This window comes from Dipodomys spectabilis, unplaced genomic scaffold (genome assembly GCF_019054845.1).
Source record: "Dipodomys spectabilis isolate Male_0828 unplaced genomic scaffold, ASM1905484v1 ptg000081l, whole genome shotgun sequence".
Classification (NCBI taxonomy): Eukaryota; Metazoa; Chordata; class Mammalia; order Rodentia; family Heteromyidae; genus Dipodomys; species Dipodomys spectabilis.
In genome coordinates, this window is record NW_024870758.1 from 5,491,292 (window position 1) to 5,507,475 (window position 16,184).

Genomic DNA, 16,184 nt, shown 5'->3' on the forward strand with positions numbered 1-16,184 from the left:
GAGAAATGGCTGTAATATATATGAGGCCCTCTAAAGACTGAAGATGTAGTCAGTTTGCTCTATAATCAGTAACAAGTGCAAAGAGGAAAACCAAGGTCCAGGTATAAGATGCAACTTCCAAGATGCTTTTACTGGGTCTGTAAATTAACTAGGAACTAGATAGAGGCTAGACATGTAAAAAAATTACACTTCGTCCTGAGCCATTCTCTCCTGTGATTACTTTTGGCTGTTTTTGTTGTTGTTGTTGTTTTGTTTGTCGGTTATAGGACTTGAACTCTGGGCCTGGGCGCTGTCCCTCAGCTCTTCAGCTCAAGGCTAGTGCTCTACCACTTGAATCACAGCACCACTTCCAGTTTTCTGGTGGCTTATTGGAGATAAGAGTCTCATGGACTTTCCTACCTGGGCTGATTTTGAACTGTGATTCTCAGATCTCAGCCTCTTGAGTAGCTAGGATTACAGGCATGAGTGGTGCACCAGTGGCCTGTTTATGGCCATCTTTGAATCCAAGAAGGGCCAAATCATTAATGAATCTGATTATATTAAAGAATATTTTGGGAGTAAAATGGAGGAGGAGAAGCTGGAGGCTAAACAAGCTCTCTTATAGAAAGCAGTTTTAGTGTTCCAGTGAATAGTCCCAGGCTAGAGAATCACATCAAATGTGCCATCACAGTACAGAGAGTTTGGCCAGAGATGGAAAATCCAGGCAAGGAAACAGATCTGAGCACTTGCCTATAGCCATGGCTGTGGTGGCGGTGGTGGTGGTGGTGGCGGTGGTGGCATCCGTAGTCACCATACCAGTAGAGAGAGTCAGGGACAAAGGCGCCAGATGTGGCATGTGAGCAGATTCTACTCACCACCAGCAAGAACTGGCAAGGATCAGAAATCTTCATCCTGTGGATCACAGACCAGGGATGGCCCAGGAACCAAGAGTCTGGCGTGAGTAGAAAACTGACATTCTCCTCCTTCTCAGGGAGCAGCTGTGGGAAGGCTACTCCTCTCCTACCACCAGAGATCTCCATCTTGGATACTGACAAAGGACTGGCCAAGCAGCTAGTTCCAACTCAGGCCTTGGAAGAAAACAAAAAGTCATTTAGCAGGTCACAGGAACTTGACCAGACCTGCCAGGCTCAGCTCAACCCAGGGGAAAGTCCTCCCACCTAGTCAGAGACAGCTCTGCCCTGGGAGGAGTGACATTCTTCACTGGGTAAACAGAGCCAGAGGTGGCCCCTCCCCACTGCAGCTTAGACAAATAATTGAAACTCAGTAAACATAAACCCTGAGAATGGCTCTAGGCTGGGATCTGTGAGCATTTCAGGAGCTAGCCCCTCAGGGAAAAGCTACTGATTGCAGATAGGCCTCAACTCTACCCAGAACCTAGTTTCATCATAACAACTCCAAGCTAGAGGAAACAGCCGTCTCCCTCTTTTGAGATACTCAAAGCAGATCTCCCTCCCACTGAACAAGCCTGGGAGGAGGATCACAAGCTCATGGGTAAGGCAGAGCAATTTTAAGAAACCAATCAAGCCATAGGAAAACAAACACCACAAGCAGACCAGAGACTCCACCAAGAGACTGGTCATGGACACAGGAGAGATACAAGATATCCCTCCCCACCCAAAAAAATAAATCAAAAGAACTCTTTTTTCTACCTTTTTAAAAAAAATTAAAATTGTTTTTTTTTTTTCCTCTCATAATTATTATTTTATGTGTATATGTAAAATATATGTTTCCTTTTTATCTCTGCCCTCCCCTCATCCAATCCTTTTCTTCTGTCAATATCATTTCTTTATACTTACATAATTTTTAAGTGTTGCATTTCTAAGTTTAAATTTTTGCTTTTCCATTTTTTTCTTGTTTTTTTTTTTTTTAATCTCTCTCCTATCATTCTGTCTAATCCACTTCCCTCTCTGAAATTCGGACTTGGTTAAATTCACTCTCCTTTTACCTCTCCACATCGCTCTAATCCTATTTTGCCCCAAAATTCTCCTTACACCTAATAATTTCTGGTTTGCTGAATCCATCTTTGATGTTCTTAGTCCATTAATCCATAGTTGTTTGCTACAGCCATTTTGACTGTGAAACTACAGAACTCTGGTTGATGCTTGCTTTAAAATAGTGTTCTAGCACAAAATTGGTGTTACTTTCATACCAAATAGGCAGAACAAGCTGGAGAAACACACAAAAAAATGGCAAATCTGGATATCTCAACTCCCACTGAAGATAATCAGGTGACAGGACAATTAATGAATAATCCAGAGGAGAGTTCCCAAAAAGCTCTACAAACACTATTGGTAAACATGGCGAATGAAACGTTTGAAAACCTGCAAAGGACTCAGTGTGAGTGTGATAGGGAGAGAGAGGAGGCAAACCAAATATTAATTCAGGAATCTCGTGAGCATGAGGAAGCTACTAAAAGATTAATACATGAATTGTGTGAGTGGACTGAGAGCAGTCAAAAAGAAACACAGGAATTGTGTGAGCAAGCTGAGAACAGTCAAAGAGAAACACAGGAATTGTGTGAGCAGGCAGAGAACAAAGAGAAATACAGGAATTGCATGAACAGGAGGAAGCTAATCAAAGAGTAATACAGGAATTGCATGACTAGGATGAGAATAGACAAAGATCATTAGAGGCATCCATAGAATCCATAAACAGACAGCTGAAAGAATTCATGGAGATCACAAAGGGAAAGCCAAATGGAGCCCGATAGAAGGAATGGGAGTCCAAGGAAACCATAACCAATCAATAAAGTGATTTGAGAATAAACACTGAACACCCAATTAAGGAAGTAAAGAAGTTCATACAAGATCTAAAACAAAGCTCTAACAAAGAATTTGATGCCATTAAAGCCGACCAATTAGTAGGAAAGGAAATAAAAAACAAAATAGACCCTCTTGACAGTCGGTTAGACCATGCAAAGATCAGATCTCTGAGACTGAAGACAGCCTAGGTAATATAAAGAACATACAACTATCCAAGATAAATCCAAGAAATATGAACTATTCAACATTTGGAAGACACCATCAGAAGGACTAATCTGAGGATAGTGGATGTGGAGGAGCACTTAGAGACAGAAGTAAATAGTCTGGGAAATTTATTTAACAGGATCATAGCAGAGAACTTCCCAAACATGCAAAAAGATAGGTGTATTCAGATACAAGAAGCTTTTAGAACCCCAAATAGACCAGACCAGGACAGAACGTCCCACCATCACATTATAATCCACATAGGATCAATTCAGACCAAGGAAAGGATCCTTAAAGCTGTCAAGGAGAAAAGATCCATCACCTATAAAGGGAAAACAATTAGAATTACCTCAGATTTCTCAGCAGAGACAATCAAAGCAAGAAGAGCCTGGAATGATGTATGCCATGCCCTAAAGACAAACAACTATCAACGAAGACTACTGTCCCAAGCTAAACCCTTCTTCATAACCAAAGGTCAAATAAAAATCTTCCATAGCAAAGAAAAACTGAAACAATATATCTCCACAAACCAGCCCTACAAAAGATACTTAAAAGATGTCCTCCACATAGAAAACCAACAAGATCACAATAAAGGCCAAGAAACCGCACCCAAACTGAGAATCCAAGAACCATAGGAAGAACCCAGTTGCCGCAGCCCCCAAGAACATGGATAACATGGCAGGAACTCCCAAATACCTCTTAGTCCTAACTCTCAACATTAACAGACTTAACTCTCCAATTGAGTGACATAGATTGTCTCGTTGGATTAAAAAGCAAGATCCTTCTATCTGTTGCCTTCAGGAGTCACAACTTGCCCATAAAAACAAACACATTTTGAATGTGAAAGGCTGAAACAAAATTTACCAAGCAAATGGCCTCCATAAACAGGAAGGAGTTGCAATCCTAATATCAGATAAAATAGACTTCAAATTAAAATTAGTGAGAAGAGATATAGAAGGTCGCTACATACTAATTAGGGGATCTCTACTCTTGGAGGATGTTACAGTTCTAAATATCTATTCGCCAAACAATGGAGCATCCAAATTTATCCAAGAAACACTACTTTCCCTCAAATCTCACATAGATCCAGAGACATTAATTGTTGGGGACTTTAACACACCACTATCCCCACTAGATAGATCAACTGGCCAAAAACTCAACAGAGAAACCACAGATCTAAACAACTGCATAGATCAACTAGATTTAACAGAAATCTACTGAATATTTCACCTAGCAGCATCAGAATATACGTTTTTCCCAGCAGCACATGGAACATTTTCCAAAATAGACCTATTTTTAGGTCACAAACAAACTTGTCCAAATTCAGAAACATTGAAGTTATACTATGCACTCTCAGACGAGAAAGGAATAAAATTAGAATACAACACCAAAAGCTACCAAAGAAAATCCTGCAAAACAGGGAAGGTGAACAACACACTGTTGAATCACAAGTGGGTCATGGAAGAGATTAGAAAGGAAATTCAAATGTTCATGATATTCAACAAAAATGAATACACAAATTACCAGATCCTCTGGGATATACCAAAGGCAGTACTCAGAGGCAAGTTTATAGCTCTGAGTTCCTACATCAACAAATTGGAGAGATCTAAAACAAGCAATTTAATGAGACATCTGAAAAAGAACAGCAATCTAAACCCCAATCCAGTATATGGAAAGAAATAATTAAAATTAAATCAGAATTAAATGAATTAGAATCCAAAAAAAATATAGAAAGAATCAACAAAACAAAGAATTAGTTCTTAGAAAAAATTGAAAAATTGACAGACACTTAGCAAATTCTATCAGAAAAAGAGGAGGACACACCCAAATAAATGAACTCAGAGATGAGAATGGAAACATCACCACAGAAACAACCAAGATTCAGAACATTATAAGGGAATACTTCTCAAAACTTTATGCTAATAAGTTTGAGAACCTGGAAGAAATGGACCTTTTCCTAGCAAATATCCATGTGCTGAAACAAAATCAAGATGAGTTAAACCAACGTAACAGCCCCACATCAAGCACTGAAATAGAAACAGCAATAAGAGGCTTTCCATCTAAGAAAAGCCTAGAACCAGATGGATTTAAAGCGGAATTCTACATGGCCTTCAAAGCAGAGCTCACACCAATACTCCTCAAACTCTTCAATGAAACTGAAAGAGGAAGTTCACTCTTGAACTCTTCCTATGAAGGCATCGTAACCCTATCCCAAAACCAGGAAGGGACTCATCAAAAAAAGAGAACTATAGACCTATTTCTTTGATGAATATCAATGCAAAGTTTCTCAACAAAATTTTGGTCAATCGACTTCAACAATTCATCCAAAAAATCATACACCACGATCAAACAGGATTCATTTCAAGGATGTAAAGCTGGTTTAATATATGCAAATCAATTAATAGAATTCATCACATCAACAAGAGCAAGGATAAGAACCACATGGTTATCTCAATAGATGCAGAAAAAGCATTTGACAAAATCCAAAACTCCTTTATAATGAAGGCTCTGTAAAAACTAAGAATCCATGGAACATTCCTCAATACAATAAAGGCTGTATATGACAAACCTACAGCCAGCATTATACTTAGTGGTGAAAAACTAAAGCCATTTCCTCTTAATTCAGGAATAAGACAAGGATGTCCACTCTCCTCACCTCTCTTCATTTAGTATTAGAAATCCTAGCTACAGCAATAAGACAAGATGCAAACATAAAGGGGATCCAAATAGGGAAAGATGAAGTAAAATTCTCCCTCTTTTCAGATGATATGACCTTGTATTCAAAGAATCCCATGGACTCCACTCCCAAATTACTCGAGTTGTTTCAAAACTTTGGCAAAGTAGCAGAGTATAAAATTTACCCTAAAAGATCAGTGGCTTTTCTGTATGCCAACAATGAGACAAGTGTGGCTGAAATCAGGAAAGTAACTCCATTTGTAATAGCCCCACAGAAAATAAAATACCTAGGAATTAGCTTAACCAAAGAAGTGAAGGACCTCTATGATGAAAACATTAAAAACCTGAAAAAGAAAATCAAAATAGAATTAGGAAGTGGAAAAACATCCCATGCTCCTGGATCAACATCGTGAAAATGGTAATATTTCCCAAGGCTGTCTACAACATTGTGAAAATGGGAATACTTCCCAAGAATATCTACAAATTCAATGCAATGCCTATCAATATTCCAACCTCATTCTTCAAGGAAATAGAACAGGCAATCCAAAAATGCATATGCAACAATAAAAGACCCCGAATAGCAAAAACAATACTGGAAAGAATAATGCTGGAGGAATTATCAATACCAAATTTCAAACGCTACTACAAAACCATAGTAATCAAAACAGCTTGGTACTGGCACAGGAACAGACCTCAGGACCAATGGAATAGAATTGAAAACCCAGAAATGAACCCATAGACCTATAGCCATCTAATCTTAAATAAGGGAGCTAAAAAAATAGAGTGGAAAAAAGACCACCTCTTCAGTAAATGGTGCTTGCAAAATTGGTCAATCACCTGTAGAAAGCTAAAGCTAGATCACCCTGCATCAGAATCAACTCCAAATGGATCAAAGATCTCAGAGTCAAAGCAGACACTCTGCAAACATTACAGGATGGAATAGGAGAACCCTTAGGTCTCCTTGGCACTGGCTGAAAATTTCTTAATACAGACTCAGAAACACAACAAATCAAAGAAAGGCTGGACAAATGGGATTGCATGAAGCTGCAGAGCTTCTGCATGGCAAACGACATAGCTAGCAAGATCAATAGAAAGCCCATAGATTGGGAGAAGATCTTAACTAGTCATACAACAGACAAGAGTCTCATATCTAAAATATACTTGGAACTCAAAAAATTATATCCCCCAACAACAAATCCTCAAAGAAACAACTGCCTGATAAATAAGTGGGCTAAAGACTTAAAGAGAAACTTCTCTGAGGAGGAAATAAGAATGACCAACAGACACATGAAGAAATGCTCAACCTCCCTAACCATAAAAGAAATGCAAATCAAAACAATATTGAGATACCATCTCACTCCAGTTAGAATGGCTAGAATCAAGAACTCTAATAACAACAGATGCTGGAAGGGATGTGGACAGGAGGGAACCTTACTGCATTGTTGGTGGGAGTGTAAACTTGTTCAACCACTTTGGAAAGTAGTATGGATGTTCCTCAAAAGACTCCACATCAAGCTCCCCTTTGACCCAGTAATCCCACTTTTGGGCATTTACCTTAATGATCACAAACAAGACCATACTAACGCTACCAGCACATCTATGTTTATTGCAGCATTATTTACCATAGCTAACATATGGAACCAACCCAGATGCCCCTCATAGATGAATAGATCAAGAAAATGTGGTATATATACAAAATGGAATTCTATGCCTCTATTAGAAAGAATGAGATTGTTCCAATTGTTAGGAAATGGAAAGACTTGAAGAAAATTATATTAAGTGAAGTAAGCCAGGCCCAAAGAAACATAGGTCCCATGGTTTCCCTTATTTGCAATATCTAGTATATGTCTGGGACAAGCAGAAAAGCTCAGATAAGATCATGTTAAGAGAAATGAATGCCAAGATAGGGACATGAGGGGTTTTTTCCCCTTGCTATTGTTTCTAATGTATTTATAAGGTTCCATGAGATTTTTTTGTTGCTTTGTATGTCCCTCCCCCACAGTATAACCCTGTTTTCAGAGTAGCTGATGTTGGTATAATTTGGGGAGGGAAAGGGAGAAAACAAAATGTTCAAATACAGATACAGACTGACCCCTTGCAACAATGAGATGTACAAGATGTTATGTCAAAAAATGAACTTTACAATTTAGGAGGGGCTGGGGGGTGTGGTGGGGTGTGTGTAGTTGAGGAGGTGGGAGTGATGAGATGGGAGGGGAGGGGAAACAAAGGAGGAGGCAACATTGCTCGATAAAAAATGTACTCATTATCTTGCTCATGTAACTGTAACCCCTGCGTACATTTTCACAATAAAAAGCTTATTTAAAAATATTTTGAGCAACTGCCAATGACTTGGGAATATTTTACCTATATGTACTTTTTCATTCTCTTCCTAGAATTTTCCCTATTTAATCGAAATTCAATATAAGCTGAAGATAACTAAAGCTGATCTGAAATACCATGTTTGCCTTGTAATCTCCTTTTTTGTTTCATATTTCTATCCTAATAAACTTTCCTATAACTTTTCTGAGTTTGTACTATCTTGCCTAGAATCTTCTCATACCAACTGGACAGAAGAGCTTATGTGGATTAGCTATATTGAATTTCTGGTAACATAAGCAAGACACAAACACAGTAGAGGGTTATGTTATCAGGCATTGATCAAGCAGGCAGAGGCAACTCATTCACACCAGGAAGAATTGGCATGTTGCCCATTTCCAGGAATTGGGACAAAGCCTCTTTCCCTAACCTTTGCTAATCTCAGATCCTTTCCACTCTAAAGGGCCAGATTACCTGTAAATTCAAGGAACTCTGAACAAATATTTTCCATGAGTATCTAGACTTTAGCATAGAAATACCTGACTGTGTCTTACATATAACTAGATGAATTGGTTAGACATTTGGAAGAGTCTGAGATCTACATTAACTGGCTTAGATGGATAAGGAGTTTGGGAGTTTATAGTTTAAACATTTCAAACTATTAATCAATTTCAGTAGAGTGAATGTATTTACATAAACCTACATAAGAGGTGGGAAGCCAGGAGAAAAAAATGCTCATGGGTCAGTTTCTCCTAAGCATTGGCTTGAAAATAAGTGGACAAATGGTTAGATCTAGAAAATTTCCTGTCCAAAAATTATTGAGGTGCATGTAGCCTCTTTTTTAATAAAGTAGTTTGACAATCTGTGGGTTCACAGGATCTTGATGCTGTTGAGTTGTGACTAGATAAGTAAAGCTGAATTTCAATCTGCCTTGAGATATTAGATCTAAACACCAGGAACATTTGCTGGATCTGTACTAAACTAGTTTTTTGGTCTGGGATTTCTTTCTCACTGCCTCAGAGGATCCATAATCCTGATCAAGTTCTGTTCAGTAATGTAAGACAAATTCTTTTCTTTAATGGGTTTAATATAAGCTTAGGTTTTCAGCTATTAGAAATATTGTTAATCGAGTGGTTTCTAGTTTTTTGGGTTTTTTTTGTATTTTCTTCATCCTCAACTATTGAGCTAATTTCTCATACATGATTTGTAGGGCAATACCATACCGAGTGAGAGGTAAAATTGCACAGCAATTCTCCATGTCTCATTAAACTTCTGGATGTCATTGGGACTAGATTTCAAAGGTTTGTGACCACATCATTTGAATATTCTAAATATTGGATATCCCTGCATAAGAAACCTCTTACAATGGCAGATTATTTTTTCTCTGTGAATTTCTGACTTTAGCTCCTTAGAGCCACTTCGAGAACAGTTACATTTTATAATTGTTGGGTTTAATGCTTTTTATTGGTGGTACTGAGGTTTGAACCAATTGAGCCAAACATCTAGTATGGTTTGGTTAGGTTAGCTAGTTCATTTTTTGTTTCAGTTCTTTTTCAATGTTGTCCTGTGGTCTTTGCCTGGGACTGAAATCAGACCCTGATCTCCCTGACCTTTGCTCCTGTGTTGCTAGTACTACAAGCCTGTATCACCATAACTAACTCCAAAGGTTTCTTACTGAAGTCACATTTTATAGACAGTTATTCATTTATGCCTAGCTTGAAGTTTTTCTCCAAATTATTTTTGATAGTAACTGGAGATTATCATAGTTTGTTTGCATATTTGTGTAGACAGACTTTTGTTAAATAGTCCAGGCTGACTTCAAACTTGGGAGCTTCTGTCCTTGGTATTTCAAGTGCTGGGATTATGGATGGGAACCACCATACTGGTTTTGGATAGTATTTCTTATTTTAATTAATTAATTAAATTCTTTAACTATCTCATATGTTATCTTTTATCAAGTAATGTATGTTCCATATGGATATCATTATTATTATATTATATTAGAGCAATCTGTGTTTAATGGGTTGGTCCTTTGTAAAGTATTGCAAACATTAGTATGTAATAAGCTCCTGGTAGTGTTGCTCAGAATTCACTGAAACAAAACTCTTTGAGTAATCAACATTAGATTGAGTCACCAAAAAGGGTAAAATATTTATTATGGTCAGTGAGGAATGATGTTCTCAATTTTTCCTTCTATAGTATCTCTGATAATCTTCCAAAAATGTCATTTTATAGACATGTAACTAGTATTAAATCCTATCTGAAAAATAACTAAAGCAAAAAGAATTGAGGAAGACATTCAAGAGATAGACTGAATGCCCAATAGCACCCCCAAATGCAATTTAAAAAACGCCAAATCTTGAAGGGAGAATGTAGATAGAGGAGAAAGCAAAACATTGAACCTTTTGTTTTAACATAGGCAGAATGGATTTGGTATAGTCTAACTGTTCTTCCATTTTTGTTTATGTAAGAAGAATTTCTCAAAATAATTTAGATTTTATAACACTTATGTATAACCTAACCGTGTTTCATCAGTAACTTTTATAGTGTTAGTCTCCTGATATAATGCTATACTTTTATGATGCTATTTTAAAATGCTATTTTTATATTTGTTTATTGCATGTGGTTGACATTGTTTACTGAAAAGCAAAATGATTTGCCATTCAATCTAACTGCCATCTTCTCTAGAAAATGAGAAGTGGTTTCAGTTGATGTTGAATATGCATAAACTACTCTTGAGGTAGCTCAAGTATTTGAATATCAAATATAACTAAATAAGGCAAGCTCACAAACCAAAAGTCTTTCTTTCCTGAATCAACGGAACATATAATGTGGTTCTCTCCTTCCTTTATCCTGAATACCTTGGCCTAGTAATTTCAAAATATCAATCACAACTCTGATAGAACTAAATTCACAGTTCAGTTTTGAGTACGTTGTTCAATTTATTGTTGGATTTATTGTTGTTCCATGGTTGTGGTCTGCCATGGAAGATTCAGAGTCTATGATGGACTTTGTCAGCTGAGAATACTATATGTTTAATTTTCAAATACCTTTCAGATTTTCTCATACAACAAACTAATTTTCTATATTCCAACATACTCTTATTTAACAGTAACTTTACCTTTGAATTTATTGGTATTACTCTTTTTCATCTTTAAATTGTCTTTGTCTCTCATATTTAAAAAGCCCTATTTTTAATGCTCTCTCAAAATTATAGGACGTATCTTTTAAAATTGAATGGATTTCTGGTGATTTTTTAAGGCTTTTGGCTTTATCTTTATTTTGATTTTTTTCTCAAATTTAGCATCACATATATTATTATTCCCCCATATATATGCATATATATGCATGTATCTATGTATATATATGCACACATGCATATATGCTCAATACAAGTTTTATTCATTAACAATTTTTAAGTGTACAATGGTATATTGTTAACACTTGATATAATCTAAGATAGAAGTTTTATTTTGCATAAGTGAAATAATACATTCACTGAATAGCAATGTCCTTTCCCCTAGCCTTTGCATTACTATTTGACTCTGTTTACATGTACTTGACTAGTTCAGAGACCCCATTTAACTTATAATAGAGGATTTTTTCTTTTAATTTGGCCTAATGTGTTTAAGGTTTATACATAAGTAAACCTTAAAAATCTTGTCATAAATGAGAGGATTTCTTATATTTTTGTAATATCTTGTTTACTAGTTTGCTTATTCATTTATTTGTTATCAGTTAATTTATATATTTATTTATCAGGATGTGAATTCATCCTCTCCCTAGGCATTTGCCACTTCTAGTAGGTTCTCTACTACTTGAGCCATTTCTCATGTTTTCAGTATTTCTTTTCTTAAAGACTGAATAATACTTTATTGCTTATATGTTAAATGTTTTCTTTAGTCACTCATCTATGGATGAGTATTTATCAGTTTTATCAGGACCTCAGGTCTCCATTCAAATTCTTTTAGACAAATATTCTGACTGAGCTTCCTGGGTCATCTAGTGTGTCTATGTTTATTTATTATTTCTTGGCAATACTTTGACTTGAACTCAGGCCCATGCATTAGTTGGACAGTTACTCTATATTGAGCCACATCTCTATCCCAATTTTGCTGTTATTTTAAGATAGGATACTGCTTCTTTCCAAGGCTCATGTGCCTGGACTATTCTACTCCTATTTTTCCACTTTCTTGCAGAGCTGGGATGACAGGTGCCTACCATACTCAGCTTCTTCTGATGACATGGACTTTTCTCCCCAGACTGGCCTAGAACTCTGAACATTCTGATTTCAGCCTCTTATGTGGATAGGAGGACAGAAGTACCACACCATACTCAGCTGTTGGTTGACCAAAGATCTCATGAGTTTTTCTACTACCTTCAAAACTGATCAGCTTCTCAAGTAGCTATGATTACAAATGTGAGCCACTGGCACTTGGCTCTATGTTTAAATTTTAAAGAAACCTCCATTCTATTCTCCATAGCAATTATGCTATTTTAGATAGATTTTAGATTCCCAGAAATAGTGTACAAAGGACTCTATTTTCCATACCACTTTCAAAACTTGTCCTATTTGTTCAGAGGAGACATTTTAAGAGGCATTAGAAGATATTTCATTATGGTTTGGATTAGCATTTTCCTGATGATTAGTGGTATTTAGCACATATTCATATATCTTGTGTCATTTTTATACCTTCTTTTAAAAAGTTTTTGCATATTTTAAAACATAATTTAGTTTATCTTTGATGTTGCATTGCAAGAGTTCCTTCTGTATTTTTTGACATAAAACTCTTATTAGATTACCAGTTTGAAAGTGTTTTCTTACATTTAGTAGGTTACCTGCTTTCTCAAGTATTATATCCATTTTATTTGTTCCATGCACTAATATTCTCAATATTCTGTGGTTTTCCAGGAATGTGTATTCTATTTCTTTGGATTTCCCACATAGATGTGTGAGTTGGCACTTTACACAAATTTTCAATCTTATTCCTGCAATACAATAAGCCTACAGTGTCTTCCTCCTATATGCTTGTCTACATATCTATCAATTCACCCTTTTTAGCTACTTCCCATATAACCAGCTTCTATCCCACTCAGGAATTGCTATGCTTCTAGTGGCAAGACAAGCTTACTTGCACACAAACTTTTGTGTGCTCTGAGCAGAGAAAATAATTGTTCTCAGCTTCTTCCAAAGGAGAGAAGGTAATATACAACATGTCTAACTGCTCAAAATTCTTGAATTTTTTTTAAGGAAATGACTAATCTAGGTCTTTATATACTTTAGTCTTTTGGGGGTTAGAATGAACCAAAGTAACAAGTTGGATGTGTCCTAAGGCTAGAGAGCAACTCAGAATCTGAGCTGTTTGTAAGAGTTATCTGTATTCTACAAAGACTAAGAAAGGTGGCTATTTTCATCTAACACAGCAAAACTAATATGGTGAGAGGAAGAAAATAAACATAGGAATATGTCTTAGATACAATAACAACATAAATTTAAAAAAACTCTTTATAATGGAAATTTGTCTTTTACTAGAGAAAGAATTGAAAATAGTCATCATAAAGATGCATACTATGGGGGTTGGGAAGGTGGATCAGTGGTAGAGCGCTTGCCTTGCATGCATGAGGCCTGGGTTTGATTCCTCAGCACCACATAAACAAAAATGAAAAAAAAAAAAGCCGGGAAGTGGCATTGTGGCTCAAGTGGTAGAGCGCTAGCCTTGAGCTGAAGAGCTGAGGGACAGCTCCCAGGCCCAGAATTCAGGCCCCACAAACAGAATCCGCCCCCCCCCCCAAAAAAAGATGCATACTATGATCAGGAGACTAATAAATGAATGAAAAATATAAGATGCTCACAAAAGAGATGGAAGGTATAAAAATTTTCAAGTATAATTCTTATTTGCAATAACTAGCATTTTATGGGACAAGAAGGCTAGATCAAAAGCTATGCACATATGACCAGATAAGATGATGTTAAGCGAACTGAACCAAGACAGGGACACAAGTGTATTTCTTCTTTCTTGTTATTGTTCCTAACATATTTATAATGTTCCATGTGATTTTTTTGTTTCTTTATATGTTCCTCCCCCATGATATAACCCGTTTTCACTGTATTTGATTCCGGTGTCCTGCATCTTGTGTATACACTTCTCTGGCTTGGGGAGGGGAAGGGAAAAAAACAAAATGCTTAAATAGAGATCAGGTTGACCCATTGAAACAATGAAATGTACACGACATTATGTTGAAACAATGAGATGTATAAGACACTATGTTGAAAAATGAACTTTACAGTTTAGGCAAGGAGTAGGGGAGTGTAGTTGTGGATGTGGGAGGGAAAGGAGGGTAGGGGAAAAACAAAGGAGGAGGAGCAGGGAACAATGCTTGATAGGAAATGAACTCATTACCTTGCTCATGTAACTGTAACCCCTTTGTACAGTATTTTTACAATAAAATGTATTAAAAACTAATTCAGAGAATTGAAGAAAACAATTATTGAACTAAAAAATTCATAGATATTCAGCCACAAAGTCAAAATGAAGGAGAATAAAAAGCTAAAAGAATCAAAGGAGACTACAACGCCAAGCTTTTTTTTTTGTACTTTTTTTATTGTAAAAATGCTATACAGAGGAATTACAGTTACATGAGCAAGGTAATGCGTACATTTCTTATTGAGCATTGTTGCCTCCTCCTTTGTTTTCCCCCACCATTCTTTCCCTTCCACCTCCACAACTACCCTCCCCTCCCCTGCTGAAGTTGTAAAGTTCGTTTTCAAAAATAGTGTTTTGTACATCTTATTGTTACAATGGGTCAACCTGTATCCTTATTTAAGCATTTTTTTCCTTCCCCCTTCCCAAATTAGAGAAGTGTATATACAAGAAGCAGGGCACTGACATCAAATACAGTGAAAACGGGGGTTATACCGTGGGGAGGAACATATAGAGAAACAAAAAAAATCACATGGTACCTTATAAATACGTTAGAAACAATAGCTAGAAAGAAAAAAAAATCTGTGTCTCCCTATCTTGGGGTTCATTTAGCTTTTGGCCTTTTCTGCTTGTCCTACACATGTACTAGTTATTACAAATAAGGGAACCATGGGACCTATGTTTTTTTGGGCCTGGCTTACTTCACTTAATATAATTTTTTCAAAGTCTTTCCAATTCCTAACAAATGAGGCGATGTCATTCTTTCTGATGGAGGCATAGAATTACTATATATATATATATATATATATATATATATAAAAAACATATATACGTAATATATATATATATGTATATATATATATATATATTACATTTTCTTGAACCATTAATCTACTGAGGTTGGTTCCATATCTAAGCTATGGAAAATAATGCTGTGATAAACCTGGTTGTATTGGTAGCCTTAGTCTGGTTTGGTTTGTGATTGTTTGGATAAGTGCCCCAAAGTGGGATTGCTGGGTCTTAGGGGAGCTCTAAGTTGAGTCTTTTGAGGAACCTCCATTCTTAAAAGGGCCAAAGATCAAGCAACAAGCTGCCAATCGCAGGAAGGAAAATGAATGAGTCTTTGGTCGTTTGCAATGTTGCTGAAGATTTAGTGAAAAAGCTGAGAATGATTCATTTTTGCAAAGAAACAAACAGAGCTGCCATTATAACGAAGATTGACAAGGATAAAATCCTGGTAGTACTTGATGTGGAACTTGAAGTTGTTTTAACAGATGAACTTAAAGATGAACTACCTAAATGATAATCTCTGTTCATTGTGTATAGTTATAAATATCAACTTTATGTTGGAAGATTCTCCTACCCTTTATGTTTTATTTTTTTTCCAGTTCTGCTGGTTGTAAGCTTGAACAATGGATGATATATGCTGGGCGTAAGAATAGATTAGTCAAAACTGCTGAACTAACCAACACAAGACTTAACTGAAGAGTGATTTTGTAAGAAACTTGGATTTTTCCACTAATGTGAACTTCTGCATTTATTCTAAAGTATTTGTGTGTTAACCTGACGATAGTGAAACTAGCCATAATACTTATTTATTCCTAAAAATGCACCATGACTTAGTTTGTTTCCTACAGTAAAGAAAATGTCTTCATTTGTGCAGTTTGAAGAAAGAGGAAATTGTCTTTATAGTAATAAAACTCTGTTACATGTTTCCGTATATTTGTAACTGTTAGGTGGACAACTTTTCTCCAGGGAGCTTTTGCACTCTTGGAACTAATTTCTATAAGTTACGGACACCATA

General features: G+C 36.4%; 1 pseudogene; it reads left to right on the forward strand.

Moving 5' to 3' along the window:
• Window positions 1–15,491: 15,491 nt before the first annotated feature.
• LOC122110850 lies at window positions 15,492–15,902 on the forward strand (annotated as a pseudogene).
• The last annotated feature ends 282 nt before the right edge of the window (window positions 15,903–16,184 follow it).